The sequence below is a fragment of the Schistocerca gregaria genome, chromosome 5 (assembly GCF_023897955.1).
Source record: "Schistocerca gregaria isolate iqSchGreg1 chromosome 5, iqSchGreg1.2, whole genome shotgun sequence".
Classification (NCBI taxonomy): Eukaryota; Metazoa; Arthropoda; class Insecta; order Orthoptera; family Acrididae; genus Schistocerca; species Schistocerca gregaria.
The window spans coordinates 561,322,558-561,339,962 of NC_064924.1; positions in this window are offsets into that span (position 1 = coordinate 561,322,558).

Consider the following 17,405-nt stretch of genomic DNA (forward strand, 5'->3'; position numbering starts at 1 on the left):
GATATAAAGTTAGTTCATCGAAAAATATTTTTGTTACTGTTAAATCAGATATAAGTACAGTATTTAACAATCATTTTCTGAGAATTGCTGGTGAATTAAATAAAAATTTAGTTTCTACTGGGAATCATATAACTTTCTTGGTAAATACCTTTCCTAGTTTTATGTCTGAAATACTCCTCTGTGATCGGACAAGGGAAAGATTGAGTCAATACTTAAATCTCTGAAGACAGGACTCTCATGGATATGATGCCTAGCAGAACATCAACGTACTGTGCTGCACATGTTATCCTGGTATTTAGCTGTATTTGTAATCTTTCCTTTAGGAATGGTCAGTTCCCTGAATGAGTGAAGTGCTCAGTAGTGAAGCCGCCTTATAAAAACGGAGAAAGGGATAATGTAGACAATTTTAGACATGTTTCTATGCCATCAGTGTTTGCTAAATTTATTGAAAAGGCTGTGTATTTAAGGATAATTGGTCATTTTTTACCACACGATTTGCTATCAAATATACAGTTCGGCTATCGAAGTCGTTTAACAATTCAAAATTGTATTTTCTCTTTTCTCTGTGAGGTACTAGATAGGTTAAACAAAAAGTTTCAACGCTAGGTATATCTTTTGATTTAACTAAGGCCTTTGATTGTGTTGATCACAAAATAATGCCTCCAGAAGTTTGACCATTACAGAATACGGGGAGCAGCTCACAATTGGTTCACATCTTACTTTAGCAACAGGCAGCAAAAGGTCATTATTCCCAATGTTGACAATTGGTGTGATATGGGGTCTGACTGTGGTACAGTCAAGTGGGGGGGGGGGGGAGGGGCTGTCCCAGTGATGACTGTCGGGGACACTCCTGTTCTTTATCTATATAAATAATATGCCCTCTAGTATTACAGGCAATGCTAAAATATTTCTGTTTGCTGATGACACTAGCTTGGTAGTAAATGATGCTGTGTGCAACATTGGCCCGGTTTCAAATAGAGCAGTTCATGACCTAAGTTCACGGCTCGTAGAAAATAAACTAACGCTAAATCGCAGTAAGAGTCAGTTTTTACAGTTTCTAACTGACAATTCAACAAAACTTGACGTTTTAATTTCACAGAATGGGTATGTGATTAGTGAGACTGAACAGTTCAAATTTCTAGTTGTTCAGATAGAAAACTGTCCTGGAAAGCCCACGTTCAGGATCTTGTTCAAAGACTTAATGCTGCCATGTTTACTATTTGAACGGTATCTGAAGTGACTGATAGTTCGACATTAGTCCAATTTGCGTATTTTCATTCGCTTATGTTGTATGGTATTACATCTTGGGGTAACTGTTCCCAATCTAAAAGAATATTTTTGGCTCAAAAACGGGCGGTTCGGGCAATAAGTGGTGTAAGTTCACGAACCTCTTGTCGACTTTTGTTCACGAGTCTGGATATTTTGACGTTGGCCTCTCAATGTATATATTCCTTATTGTCATTTCTTGTGAACAATATTAGCTTATTCCCAAGAATAAGCAGCTTTCACTCAGCTAATGCTCGGCCTAAATCAAACCTGCATTTCTATCGGACTTCCTTAACTCTTGCGCAAAAATGTTTGCACTATACTGCTGCATCCATTTTCAATAAGCTACCGCCCGAATTAAAAAGTCTTAGCAGTAATCGATGCACTTTCAAATCCAAACTGAAGAATTTCCTCATAGGCCACTCCTTCTATTCTGTCGAGGAGTTCCTTGAAAATTAAGCTTATTCTCGCTGTATTATTGATTGTGTTTACTTAAACTTAAGGACTGCCATTTTTCGGGTTCATAAACATTTTATTTTTATGTGTTTTTATGTTGTAATTTCATGTACTGACATGTTCCTTGACCTTGGAGGTTTGCTCCTCAATTTGCTCCTACGGAAATATAAATATAAAACTATCCGCCTTCCCTACGACAAGCCTCACATGCTCGTTCCATTTCATATCGCTTTGCAAAGTTACGACCAGATATTTAAGCGACTTGACTGTGTCAAGCAGGACACTAATAACACTGTATCCGAACATTACAGGTTTGTTCTTCTCACTCATCCTCATTAATTTGCATTTTCCCACATTTACGGCTAGCTGCCATTCATTACAACACCTAGAAATTTTAGCTAAGGCGCATTGCATCTTCCTACAGTCAATCAACTTCGACACCTTAACTTACACCACGGCATCATGAACAAACAAACGCGAGTTGCTGGCCACCCTGTCCGCGAGATCATTTATGTTTACAGAAAATAACAGCGGCCCCATCAGACTTCCCTGGGACACTCCTGACGATACCCTTGCCTCTAATGAACAATCGCCGTCGAGGACAACGTATTGCTTAAAATGTCTTCGAGGCGCTCACGTATCTGGGAACCTATTCTGTATGCTCGTACCTTCGTTAACAGACTGGAGTGGCTATCTTCCCTGACCTATCATCGGACCTCTGCAGATCTTCCTACATTTCGCTACAGCCTTGTAGCAAACAGCCTCCTGGAGCTTCCGACGTTGTTCACTAGATCATTTATGTATACAGCTAACGAACCCGGCTTTGCCCGAGTATTCATTTAGTCAGTTTTCTGTTGGAGATCGAAACAAAGAATGAACTGTGTCTTCAGTATAATATCCAAAAAAATACATGTCCATGTTTTTGTGAAAATACATTTGGAATGTATGAAAATGATGCTGCTTAAACTTATTAGGTCCATCTATAACACAGGAGAGATACCGACAGACTTCCAGAAATGTATCATTGTTCCTATACCAAAGAAGGCAGCAGCTACAAAATGTGAACAACAGCGAACTCTTAGCCTAATATCACATGTATCAAAAATTCTAATAAAAATAGTTCTGAAGAGAATTGAAGAGAAGGTGGAGGATATGCTGAGTGAAGATCAGTTTGGTTTCAGAAGGGGATTGGGAACAAGAGAGGCGATTCTGGCACTAAGACTCATTATCTAAAAGCAATTACAGAAAAATAAACCAACTTATATTGCCTTTATAGACATGGAAAAGGCATTTGATAACGTTATCTGGCAAGAGATGTTCAGAGTGCTGAGGAAAATTGGAATAAAGTACAAAGACATCCACGTGATACTCAGTTTCTATAAGAATGAGGTGGCAGTGATTAGGAACTGTCACCAGGAACAACAAGCAAATATTAGAAAAGGGGTAAGACAAGGATGTGCTCTCTCTCCTCTTATATTCAATGCTTACATCCAGGAAGCTATAGACCAAGTTCGAGAAACTACTGAGGTGGGGATCAAAATTAATGGGCAGAAGATAGACATGGTACGTTATGCAGATGATATTGCTATAGTCACGGAGACAGAAGAAGATCTAGAGGAAGTCCTCAGAACAACGGAAAAAATTCTATACAATCAGTATGGAATGAGAATAAACAAGAAAAAGACTAAAGTGATGGTATGCAGTACAGGAGCAGAATATGAACCTCCGAGAATTAGAATTGGAAGAGAGGAGCTGGAAGTGATACAGGAATTTACTTACCTGGGAAGCAAAATCACAAGGGATGGTAGAAGCCGGAAAGAAATTGCGACCAGAATACAAAAGGCCAAAATTGCATTTAATCGGAGAAGGAACTTACTCACCAGCAACAACATCAGTCTGAAAATAAGGAAACGCATCATGAAATGTTTCGTTTGGAGTGTGGCCCTATATGGATGTGAAACTTGGACAGTTGGAAGAGCAGAGAGAAGACGGCTAGAGGCCCTGGAGATGTGGTGCTATAGAAGGATGATGAAGATCAGCTGGACAGACAAAGTAACAAATGAAGAGGTGCTTAGAAGAGTACAGGAAACCAGATCTCTGTGGAGGCACATCCAAACAAGAAGAGACAAACTTGTAGGGCACATCCTACGACACAACAATATCATTGGAACAATAGCAGAAGGAGTTATTGAGGGAAGGAATCGGCGGGGGCGACCAAGGATATCATACATGCAACAGATCATGAATGACGTTGGATGTAACACATACGTGGAAATGAAGAGGAAAGCAGACAGAAGAGAGGAATGGCGCTCTGCTGCAAACCAACCTCAGGGTTGAACACTAAAACAACAAACAACAACATTTGGAATGTACAATTATGCATCATGTACAATTGTATAAGTACATCATCCAAATTATAAAATACAGTATGCAAAATAAAAATTCTCTGTATTTTTTTTTAATCTCAGAACTTGATTATAAACGGTATTTCTAGATACATGGGAGCAGCTGTTTCGCGTGTCTACAATGCAATTCTGTAAACGTGTCTATGGCAACGCTTCTTCGAAGCTTCTAGAACGCCGGTACAGCCGTTTGCACTTCGCAGTTAAAAGCTGTCAAAAGCGGCATATGTGGATACTTTCTGAGAAATATATTGCGAATAGAATTGGAAACAAAGAAGTAATAAATTTAAACGTCAAGCATGGTGAGTCAGTTTTTCACACACATCATTTTTTATGTCGTCATATCTCCTGAACTATGATAGTTAAGTGGTTCTTACCCAGACAGGCATTGTGGTCCGACAGTAAGTGATATCTGAACCCAGTTTAGTCGAAATAGGTCCAGTGGTGTGGGAGGAGACGTACACATACATACATACGAATACACATCCATTTTTACAGTAATTAACGGCTGTACATTTTGTAAACCGAAAGAGCCCTACAGTACTCACTAGGGGTACTTCAAAAATTACCATTAAATTAATTAAAAATGCTCATGTTTGCCTCTAAATGCCCTGTGTCGTATATTGATATTCACGACATGCTCTGCACATTATTTAAGTAATGGCGAGTGTAATCTTGTGGTTTAAACCATTTTAACTCTTATCCGTGGAGATGACCCATAACTGAAACCGATCAATATTTGCGTTTCAAATAAAAGCAACTGGTAGTCAATCATGCATTTTATACTTCTATAGAAGACGCGAGGCAGATAGACCTCTCTAGAATTTACTCCTGCAGTTCATCCGATGTAGTCTAACACACACAACTCTACAAAGGGAACAGATTACGATGTTAGCATGGTTTACGCAGTAACGTGCCGCGGCAAGAACATCCCTTGCAAATAAAAATTACGAAAGGGTACACTGAATTGTGAAATGCTTAGAATCCTTACTGCATTGCTTATAATATATATACAGGGTGGTCCATTGATAGTGACCGGGCCAAATATCTCACGAAATAAGCGTCAAACGAAAAAACTACAACGAACGAAACTCGTCTAGCTTGAAGGGGGAAACCAGATGGCGCTATGCTGGACCGCTAGATGGCGCTGCCATAGGTCAAACGGATATCAACTGAGTTAAAAAAAAAATGACTCCCCATTTTTATTACATATTCGTGTAGTACGTAAAGAAATATGAATGTTTTAGTTGGACCACTTTTAGCGCTTTGTGATAGATGGCGCTGTAATAATCACAAACGTACAAGTACGTGGTATCATGTAACATTCCTCGAGTGCGGACGGTATTTGCTTCGTGATACAATACCCGTGTTAAAATCGTTTCCCAATTGCGGAAAATAACGAAATCGTGTTGATGTATGGCTATTGTGATCATAATGCCCAAAGGGCGTGTGCTATGTATGCTGCCTGGTATCCTGGACGACATCATCCAAGTGTCCGGATCGTTCGCCGGATAGTTACGTTATCTAAGAAAACAGGAAGTGTTAGACCACATGTGAAACGTCAATCACTACATGCAACAAATGATGATGCCCAGGTAGGTGTTTTAGCTGCTGTCGCCGCTAATCCGCACATCAGTAGCAGACAAACTGCGCGAGAATCGGGTATCTCAAAAACGTCGGTGTTGAGAATGTTACATCAACATCGATTGCACCCGTACCATATTACTATGCCCTAGGTATTGCTTGGCAACGACTTTCTTTGAACGTCGTGTACAGTTCTGCCACTGGGCACAAGAGAAATTACGGGACAATGACAGATTATTTGCACGCGTTCTATATAGCGACGAAGCGTCATTCATCAAAAGCGGTAACGTAACCCGTCATAATATGCACTATTGAGCAACGGAAAATCCACGATAGCTGCGGCAAGTCGAACATCAACGACCTTGGCGGGTTAATGTATGGTGCGGCATTATGGGAGGAAGGATATTTGGCCCCCATTTAACCGATGGCAATCTAAATGGTGCAATGTACCCTGATTTCCTACATAATGTTCTGCCGTGTTACTAGAAGGTGTTTCACTGCATGACAGAATGGCGATGTACTTCCAACATGATGGATGTCCGGCACATAGCTCGCGTGCGGTTGAAGCTGTATTGAATAGCATATTCCATGACATCATAAAAGAAGGTTGTATACATGGAAGAATCCTGGAGATACTAAAAGGTATCAGATAGATTATATAACGCTAAGACAGAGATTTAGGAATCAGGTTTTAAATTATAGGATATTTCCAGGGGCAGATGTGGACTCTGACCACAATCTATTGGTTATGACCTGTAGATTAAAACTGAAGAAACTGCAAAAAGGTGGGAATTTAAGAACATGGGATCTGGACAGGCTGAAAGAACCAGGGGTTGTAGAGAGTTTCAAGGAGAGCATAAGAGAACAATCGACAGGAATGGGGGAAAGAAATACAGTAGAAGAAGAATGGGTAGCTCTGAGGGATGAAGTAGTGAAGGCAGCAGAGGATAAAGTAAGTAAAAAGACGAGGGCTGCTAGAAATCCTTGGGTAACAGAAGAAATATTGAATTTAATTGATGAAAGGAGAAAATATAAAAATGCAGTAAATGAAGAAGGAAAAAAGGAATACAAACGTCTCAAAAATGAGATCGACAGGAAGTGCAAAATGGCTAAGCAGGGATGGCTAGAGGACAAATGTAAGGATATAGAGGCTTACCTCACTAGGGGTAAGATAGATACTGCCTACAGGAAAATTAAAGAGACCTTTGGAGAGAAGAGAACCACTTGTATGAATATCAAGAGCTCAGATGGAAATCCAGTTCCAAGCAAACAAAGGATGGCAGAAAGGTGGAAGGAGTATAAAGAGGGTTTATACAAGGGCGATGTACTTCAGGACAATATTATTGAAAGGGAAGAGGATGTAGATGAAGACGAAATGGGAGATAAGATACTGCGTGAAGAGTTTGACAGAGCACTGAAAGACCTGAGTCGAAACAAGGCCCCCGGAGTAGATAACATTCCATTGGAACTACTGACGGCCTTGGGAGAGCCAGTCATGACAAAACTCTACCATCTGTTGAGCAAGACGTATGAGACAGGCGAAATACCCTCAGACTTCAAGAAGAATGTAATAATTTCAATCCCAAAAAAGCAGGTGCTGACAGATGTGAAAATTACCGAACTATCAGTTTAATAAGTCACAGCTGCAAAATACTAACGCGAATTCTTTACAGACGAATGGAAAAACTAGTAGATGCGGACCTCGGGGAGGATCAGTTTGGATTCCGTAGAAATGTTGGAACACGTGAGGCAATACTGACCTTACGACTTATCTTAGAAGAAAGATTAAGAAAAGGGAAACCTACGTTTCTAGCATTTGTAGACTAGGAGAAAGCTTTTGACAATGTTGACTGGAATACTCTCTTTCAAATTCTGAAGGCGGCAGGGGTAAAGTACAGGGAGCGAAAGGCTATTTACAATTTTTACAGAAACCAGATGGCAGTCATAAGAGGGGCATGAAAGGGAAGCAGTGGTTGGGAAAGGCGTGAGACAGGGTTGTAGCCTCTCCCCGATGTTATTCAGTCTGTGTATTTAGCAAGCAGTAAAGGAAACAAAAGAAAAATTCGGAGTAGGTATTAAAATTCATGGAGAAGAAGTAAATACTTTGAGGTTCGCCGATGACACTGTAATTCTGTCAGAGACAGCAAACGAGCTGGAAGAGCAGTTGAACGGAATGGACAGTGTCTTGAAAGGAGGATATAAGATGAACATCAACAAAAGCTAAACGAGGATAATGGAATGTAGTCAAATGAAATCGGGTGATGCTGAGGGAATTAGATTAGGAAATGAGACACTTAAAGTAGTAAAGGAGTTTTGCTGTTTAGGAAGTAAAATAACTGATGATGGTCGAAGTAGAGAGGATATAAAATGGCAAGGAAAGCGTTTCTGAAGAAGAGAAATTTGTTAACGTCGAATATAGATTTATGTATCAGGAAGTCGTTTCTGAAAGTATTTGTATGGAGTGTAGCCATGTATGGAAGTGAAACATGGACGATAAATAGTTTGGACAGGAAGAGAATACAAGCTTTCGAAATGTGGTGTTACAGAAGAATGCTGAAGATAAGGTGGATGGATCACGTAACTAATGAGGAGGTATTGAATAGGATTGGAGTGAAGAGAAGTTTGTGGCACAACTTGACTAGAAGAAGGGATCGGTTGGTAGGACATGTTTTGAGGCATCAAGGGATCACAAATTTAGCATTGGAGGGCAGCGTGGAGGATAAAAATCGTAGAGGGAGACCAAGAGATGAATACACTAAGCAGATTCTGAAGGATGTAGGTTGCAGTAGGTACTGGGAGATGAAGAAGCTTGCACAGGACAGAGTAGCATGGAGAGCTGCATCAAACCAGTCTGAGGACTGAAGACCACAACATTTCATGACAGGTGGATTGGTCGTTGAAGCACCATACCATGGTCCGGATGTTCACCGCATCTGACGTCCCCGAATTTCTTTCTGTGGGGAAAGTTGAAGCATTTTTGTTATCGTGATCCACCGACAACGACTGACAACATGCGTGAGCGCATTGTCAATGCATGTGCGAACATTGCCGAAGGTGAACTACTTGCTGTTGAGAGGAATGTCGTTACACGTATTTCCAAATGCACTGAGGCTGACGGACATCATTTTGAGCATTTATTGCATTAATGTGGTATTTATAGGTAATCCCGCTGTAACAGCATGCGTTCTCAGAAATGATAAGCTCACAAAGGTACATGTATTACACTGGAACAACCGAAATAAAATGTTCAAACGTAACTGTGTTCTGTATTTTAATTTAAAAAAAACCTACCTGTTACCAACTGTTCGTCTAAGATTCTGAGCCATATGTTTGTGACTATTATAGCGCTCTCTATCACAAATCGAAAATAGTGGTCCAACTAAAACATTCATATTTTTTACGTACCACACGAATATGTAATAAAAAATGTGGGTTCCTATTTTAAAGAAACGCAGTTGATATCCGTTTGTCGTATGGCAGCGCCATCTAGCTGGCCAACCATATCGCCATCTGGTTTCCCCCTGAAAGCTAGACAAGTTTCGGTCTTTGTAATTTTTTCGTTTGATGCTTATTTCGTGAGATATTTGCCCCGGTCACTATCAATGGAGCACCCTGTATACATATACACGCATATGTTACACATCTGACATCTCTACTTTACTGGTGGATAAAATAGATTTGTCATTTTGTCATGTGCCATTATGAGCCGTAGCATTTTTACAGTGCTAGAGACAAAGTAGCACTCTAATATCTATTTCACCTACAAAATGTCATTAAAAATATTTTTATAAATATGTATTCTGTTAGGTTTCTTGTGGTTAAGTGTTTTAGACGTATGAAGTAATTCGAAAGTTTTCAATGTCATACTATGTTCATTACCACATTATATACGGTTCACAGTGAGCGGTGTTATGAGTCGCCATAGCATACGACTTTTGTCATTATATGCTGCATGTGGCACTGCTGTTGTTTACTGTCCATTGCCTTTAAATGTCCTGCTGCTTCTGAAGAATTTTAAAACGTTGAAATGTAGTAGTTGACTTCTGACTTTATTGTATAAAAGTTTTCTTTGTCTTTGATGACTGGACACTGTAGTAAAAGAATTCCCTGCATCGTGTTATGGCACCCCCTACCTAAGGTTTCGTGGCAGCACAGAAAGCAGATTAACAGCGGTATGTTTGTCCTGCCAATCTTTGGTGAAAAACTTGACTTCGATATAAGTTTTTGTGCAGTCTTCACACGGCTTGCATGCTATTACAGGGTACGCCATTTTGTCAGTTCGGTACGTACGTCTTGCTACCACTTGTATTGTATCCCGTTATATGCACTCAATTTCTGTAACAGTCTATTGGATAAATCGTAATTTTAACATTCCGTCTCACAGGACGATTTGAAAATGAGTTCATGACACTAGTCATCAACTTAATAAAAATTTGATGTTATAATTTTGTCGTTTTCTACGTCAAAATGGTTAACACAGGTTGCTATCCCGTTATTAACATAATGTATACTTTGTCAAAGTTGCTTTTAACAGTGGTTTTCTCAATTTGCGGATCTCATTGTCTTCATTTGTGTCTAGTCGTTTTAAGTAATTTCCTTGTCACGTTACGTGCCAACAACGCTACCAGGCATTCAGTTCACTTTATGATTATGACAAATAATTGTAAGTAACAGATACGTTTTTACTGTTGCGAATTCTGTGCTATCTCAGCACCGCCAAAAGATTACTCGAAGTTTCAACGTGGCAGTACATCTCCTCCGAAAAACAAGCCTTAGGCGGCTGCTACTTCATCCTTTGCCACAACCTCTCTCGCAGGGTTCCTAGTCCAGCGTTTGAGCAGCAGACCGCCAGTGAAGTTGGATAGTAGAGAGAGGGCTTCAGGCGTGATTTGTAATCGCGTGGCATTGCCGTGATAGGAGGATGAGTTAACCTGTGTGCGATGGCAAAGTTATAAGACACAGAACTGGAGAATGGCTACTAAAGTCCCCACCCGGTCTTCAAGATTTAGCTTTTCCGTGGTGTTTACGGGATAATCTACATCGGGATAAAATCTCGAAAACGTACTGCAAAATCAAATGGCTCTGAGCACTATGGGATATAACTTCTGAGGTCATCAATCCCCTTGAACTTAGAACTACTTAAACCTAACTAACCTAAGGACATCACACACATCCATGCCCGTTGCTGGATTCGAACCTGCGACCGTAGAGGTCGTGCAGTTCCAGGCTATAGCGCCTAGAACCTCTCGGCCACCCCAGCCGGCAAAACGTACCACACATTTACTTCTCCATACTTACGTGATGTGACCTAATGCTTCGTCCCTAACGGCCTCATCGTCGACGAAAGGAGTTCTTGATTCGCATTTCTATCTGCCATACAGTTTTAGTAAGCCAGAAAGTATTTTTTTTAGAAATGTCAAAATTCATCAAGCAGTCTTGTCCACATAATTAGGACAAGTTGAAAAATTCTTCTACGAATAATGTAACGTATAGAGTTTGGACTACAGGCTATTAATTGTTGTGGGAAAAGATACTCTTATTGAAATATTAATGATTTGCACAGACTCCTCGTGTAGTATTGAGTTTCATTGGTTGTTTAATACTTTTTGTACGTCACCGTTCACCTGAGGTCAGACACTGTATGGGTCAACTTCTCATTAATATAGTGCATTCCTGAAATCTGTACCGATCAGTATCAATCCAATTTCACGTTCACCTTAGGACAGTTTAAAAATAAAAATGCGTATTTGTGACATATGAAGCTATATAGAATTTAAAAAAAAATGTGTGGTATTCACACACTGAAGAGTCTCATGTAATTTCCCTGCACAGAAGATAAAAATAATTTTAGAGAATGACTGTAAATAGGATTGCTTCGGTCGTTGCTTACTACACGGAATAACATGTCCACAGAGCGATAAAGAGCATATGTAACTAGAAGGAACTTAATAAAGTACCTCTTCTTTTTCTCCTATTAAGAAATTGCTGTTGACACCTTTCAAAAGTATTCAACTTAATTTCCAAAACACTTTTAACCTAACGTATCTTATTAGTTTTGTTCCTTCTACTCGATATATGCTATATATACTCAAGTACTTTAGTATTAAGATGCTAACAAGTTGTCAGTGTCCTTGAGTTATTCGTTTAAGCCAATATAAAAACATGACGAAAATAATTACGTGTTTTCGAATGGAACGTGTTAAAAAAAAATTACGAGATAGAAAGTCAATAGAGATAGGTGTAAGATTCTCGAAGGAGACAGAGAGAAACGTACAAAATCCTATAGGAAACAAAGGGAGAAAAATAAGCAAAGAAAAGAAAATAAGTAACGGAGACATGATAAACTTCTAGTAGGGTTCAAATTAAATGAAAGAGAAATGTGTTTGCTACATGTCAGAAAGCTGGGGCTTAAGTCTAATGATATGAAGCACCCAGCTGTCACACATATCAGACGCTACAACTATCCTCAATGCAGCCACTCCTAGAATGCCAGCAGCAAAAACAAGGAAGAAGTCTATGGATTCCGACAGCACAACATATGTCAGCTCGTACTACTGAGGAAAGCGTCTTATTTTTTAAAGTCAATGTAGACGAGGCAACGCATCGTTCCTGGTGCACGTAACTATTCGAAGAGCATCCAACGTATCATAGTCCGAACAGCTTGTTACGTAAAGTGTAGCCTACTATCCGCTTTTCCCATGCTTCTGTCCATGATGAAACGCAACATTTCGAGTAATTTTGAGAATTTTTCTCCTGTAGTACAATACCGATGTGGCAAAAATACTTTAAAAAGTATTTTTTTGCATATCCTACTTCCGTAGTTAAAATCAGTTATTATTAGTTTCTCCGTCTTAAGCTTACTGCAGATTAATTAAATATATTTTACACCAGACGCATCTCGCTTAAACATGTAAAGTATCTTCTGTGGTTATTCTGCAAATTGGATAGAAATATTTGTACATTTTCTGCTTTTTTTAGATAAAAACTTTATAAACAGTATACTGTTTTGAATCTACAACATCTAAAAATGTACAGACATATGCATCCAGTTTGCAGAATAACCACAGAATATGCTTTATAAATAAAAGGGAAATGCGTGTGGTGTGAAATTGCCTTTTATTAATTTCCACCAACCTTAAGACGGAGAAACGAATAATAACTAATATAAAAAAGGATTGTAAACAGTCTTAACCGTAATAAAATATTTATTTGCTATGGTAACTGGTTTCGATCAGAATGTGACAATCTTCAGACCATTTATACTAAAATACAGGAACATTTTGGATTTAGAAGGATGTCCGATAATAGTAGCCCAACGAAAGAACTCTATTTGTCTCCTGCTCGTTTTCTTCTTCTTTTTATTTTTCCAAATAATGGTTTTAATTTCATGTTTGTTGCTACTGTATGGATTATTCATGACTTTAAGTAACTATATTCACAAAACCTCTTAAATTTTTAATTCTGGTGCGTTTTGTATTATATTTATGACTACCTAGATGGGTCCACGATGTACTGTGGAGTAGTGTTCCATTGATGTAACCTACGTTTCCGTACGTCTGACATTATGTAAGCCTACGACTATTTTATAGAATTTTATGGAATATTCATGACTGTAGACACTTCCTTCACAGTATCTTTCAAATTTTGATTGGTTATTCTTTTTGTTTTATATTTTGACTATTTTGACAGGTCCATGACATTTTTTATATTAGTGTTCCTTTGATGTAAATTTTATTTCCCTGCATCGGATATCATGTACGCCTTTTACACTTCTTCTCTTGGTGGTTACCTGGTCACATTTTGTGTCATAGTGTTCCTGTCCCAGCGCAGTCCTTCACTTAGCATTACAATGGGAAAACTAGTAATCAGTAAAATAATTTGCAAAAAGATGTTGGCGTTCCTCATATTTCTGAATACCGTAAGAATTCACATAGCGCCCAACAGTTAAAACAATATCAATATCAATATAATTCACAGATTGAGCAAGTCAGTGACGCTTTGGTCCACCTCTGGACCTTACGGAAGAGGTTATTCGGCTTGGCAATATTTGGCAGAGTTGTTGGGTGTCCTTCGAGGTATATTGCACGCAATTCTGCCCAAATGGCGCCTTTGATCGTCAAAACCCCGAGCTGGTTGCTAGACTCTGCCCATAATGTTCCAAACACTCTCAGCTGGGGAGACATCCAGCGACCCTTGTTGTCCAATATACGGTTTGGTAAGCACCAAGACAAGCAGTAGAAACTCTCACCGTGTGCGCGCGGGCGTTATCTTGCTGAAATGTAAGTCCATGAAGGCCAACAAAACAAGGCGTGGAATATCGTGGGTGTGTTTTTCAGTGCAGGGGATGACAACCAAAGGGGTCCAGCAGGTTTTCGGACTGTGTGGCTCGTGACAGGCTGGTATCCCACCGCTGTCCGGGGCGTCTCCAGACACGTCTTAGGCCTGGAATCTCTTTCACTAGAGTAGAATTGCTTTCATTAATGAGTCGCGCTTCGAACTTAGCAGTGATGATCATGGAAGAAGTTTCTGGAGAAACCCCGGACAACCGTTGACACCCACCCGACTGTCGCTCGACATACGGCCCGACAACCACGAGTTTAGGTCTGGGGTGCCATTCCTGTTCACAGCAGGGTCCCTTTCGTTGTCATCCATGGCATCCTAAGAGCACAGCTTTACGTCGACTGTGTTCTATGCCCCGTTTTGTTGCTCTTCGTGGCAAGCAGTCCTGGGATTATATTTCAGAAACGTAATCCCCGCCCGCACACGGCTTGCCTTCGAGCTTGTCACGCCGTGTCTTAGGCGACAAGGCTGCCGGATCTCTCCCCAACTGAGAACATCTGGATCACCACCAACTAGTTTGGGATTCTGACGAGCTAACGCGCCACCTGGCCAGAATTCGTCACGATATGCCTCAGGAGGACGTCTAACAAACTCATCAATCAACGCCAAGCCGAATAACTGCTTGCATAAGGGCCAGAGATGGACCAACGCATTATTTACTTGCTGGATTTGTGAATCTCTTTCTCTTGAACAAATCATCCAGTTTTCCTTAAATTGTACCCATCTGTTTGTGCATGTACATCACATTTACCGATTTCCGTCGCATTCACATAATTTCTTCGTGGTGCGTCATTTTTTCCTTTTTTCTCTTTGTTCTTAGAGGACATTTAACATACTCGCTGTCGCAACTCTGAAATCCTTTTCCGGTGGTTGGCGCATATCGATATCTTAACGCCGATGGCGTCGCTTAAACACCATTCTGCTGGCATATGATCTACGAGCTTTTAGCAAATCCTCACATATACTGTCGGTGTTCTCAAAACCGATTATTATTGGTTATCTATTCTATGTGTATTTTATCACATACTGACGAAATGCTGTTTATAGTACTTATTTTATATAATGTAATACACCTGTTTCTTCGCTTGTTATTACATTTTTGGAACTTTTCTGTATATGCCTCATTGCAACAATTATTTTACGTCCTGTAGGCCTTATTGGTTATTCATGCCGTGTATTTTATACGTTAGTTTTACTACTACTGGTACTACCACTACTACCAGGCGTCCATATTTATGTTTCAGTGTAAATGGTCTGAAGATTATCGCATTCGGTTCTTGCGGTCAAAACTGTATTTAATCCATTTTAAACTACTTTTTGAGCGTTGACTACAAGACCAATACCCACCACAACTGCTGGCCTCTTCTCCCAAAACTAAGAAAATCATCTGTAGTATTTAATAAAATATTTAGTACTTTTATGAAACTGATTCATAAAGAAGGATGTCCTATACAGGGCTCTGCGACATTTGATGAACTTTCGCTGTTTAACGTCACTTTATTAATTTGTATGCTTGCTGAGGTCACGTGGGACGGCTCATGCTGGGGATACGCCGTTTATAAATACTGTAGGACATTCGGAAAATATTCACATATTGCCATTTACGTGATCGCTGACGGACGAAAGCTCGTCATTTCTCAATAAAGTGCTGATCTAAAGGACATGCGAATTTATTTTCACACCACTGAATATTCTGAATTAAATTTAAATCAGTAATTAAATAACAGTCAGAGACATTGTGTGATGTGTTTGTTGTGGCCTATAAATCTCAAGGGCAGGAATCGTATTCAAATTTGGTACTACAAAAATTTTTCGGCAGATTAAAATAATTCACAGGTCTAAAAATGTTTTGACGTTCAACTTACACCCTGATCCATTCATAGTGTAGTGGAATGACAGGGCAAATCTCCTTTAATGCGACAGCGCATACTCAGATAGTATGTTTTCAGGTCATTCTCCAGATTCGATTACTGCAAATGTAAGCTCTACGAATGGGCTATTTCTTCATCTTATGTCGTCACTTCTCAAATGCGGTTTATTCTAGACAGAGAACTGTTCTAGTAAAATACTGCGGATGCAGCAGGAATGTGCTGCTCACCGTGTTTTGAGATAGCATGAACTGATGGCTTATTGATGTAAAGACCAGTGTGAGATCAGTTTTAAGTCGCAATCCTCGTGTCCATTAGGAGTCTTACTCGGCTTAACACGATAAACGAACCAGATAACGTTTTCCTACATCCATGTGAGTTATTTACCTAGCCTGTAAATAAGCAAATAGCCGTTGCTTGCATTTGAAACCTTGTTATCTCAACAATTCATTATAGTATATGGGATACCCAGATGTATAACTGGGGTATGGCATGCTGGGCGCCGTTTTAGCGTGGCCCGTACTTTGTGAAAGTTAAATAAAAAACTAGGAAGAGCAAACAAAAGTGGAAAGAGAGGGAGGACGAAGAAGAAGGAGAGGATGAAGATGAAAAAGAACAAGATATGATGTGAAAGGGTTGGAGAACACCAAAATGAGAAGGAGGCGGAGCTATATGAAAGGAAATTATGAGGAGATACGAACTGATTGCGTTCAGCTACAATTCCATATACTTACCTCTCCCTGGTTCGGAGACTCTTGTGTCTTGTTTCAGGTTTGTTTCCAGTTACTAGACAGAGCCACTCTCATTATGCCAAGTGCACCAACACAACTAAAGTAACCTGTACATGTTGCGACTTTTTTTTTAATTGATGTCAGTGAAGCAATGAGTAACCTCTTGGAGTCAATGATATTATTCCACTTCATGTTTTGAATTTTATAGTACAAAAAGTATGTATTGAAATGTGTACCTTTTATATGACTGTAAAGTAATATTGATCTGGGTGAGGAGGCTAAGCAGCGATTAGGATTAATTACAAAATGGATGATGTTGGCTTGGGGGGTAGTTTACGACGCTCGAAGTCTTATTTTTCTTAGGCTCGAGTTACGCTAGTTACACCCCTGAGGCCAGGTATACTCACCTTGTGTATCGCTGACGATTGTTTACTAGATCTTTTGACGTCTAACGAGAGCTTTAGAAACTCACTTAATAACAGGTGCCCGCGCTGTAAGCATGCTGCACTCATATTACTGTAATTAGCTCGATTTATCACCATCGTGTAATAAAACTAGAGACATTTTTTATTCTTGAACCATTTTCACCTTATTCTCGGCTGATACAAGAATCGCGTCTGCAGCACGATATCTCTCGTTGTCGACTAGACGGAGCGGTAGTGCCGTCGTGTGCTCGTAGAGAAACTGCGCTCTCTAGCTCCGCCAAGGACATTGCGCTTAGCGTAAGGAAGAGATTAACCCGACTTCTAATTATAGAA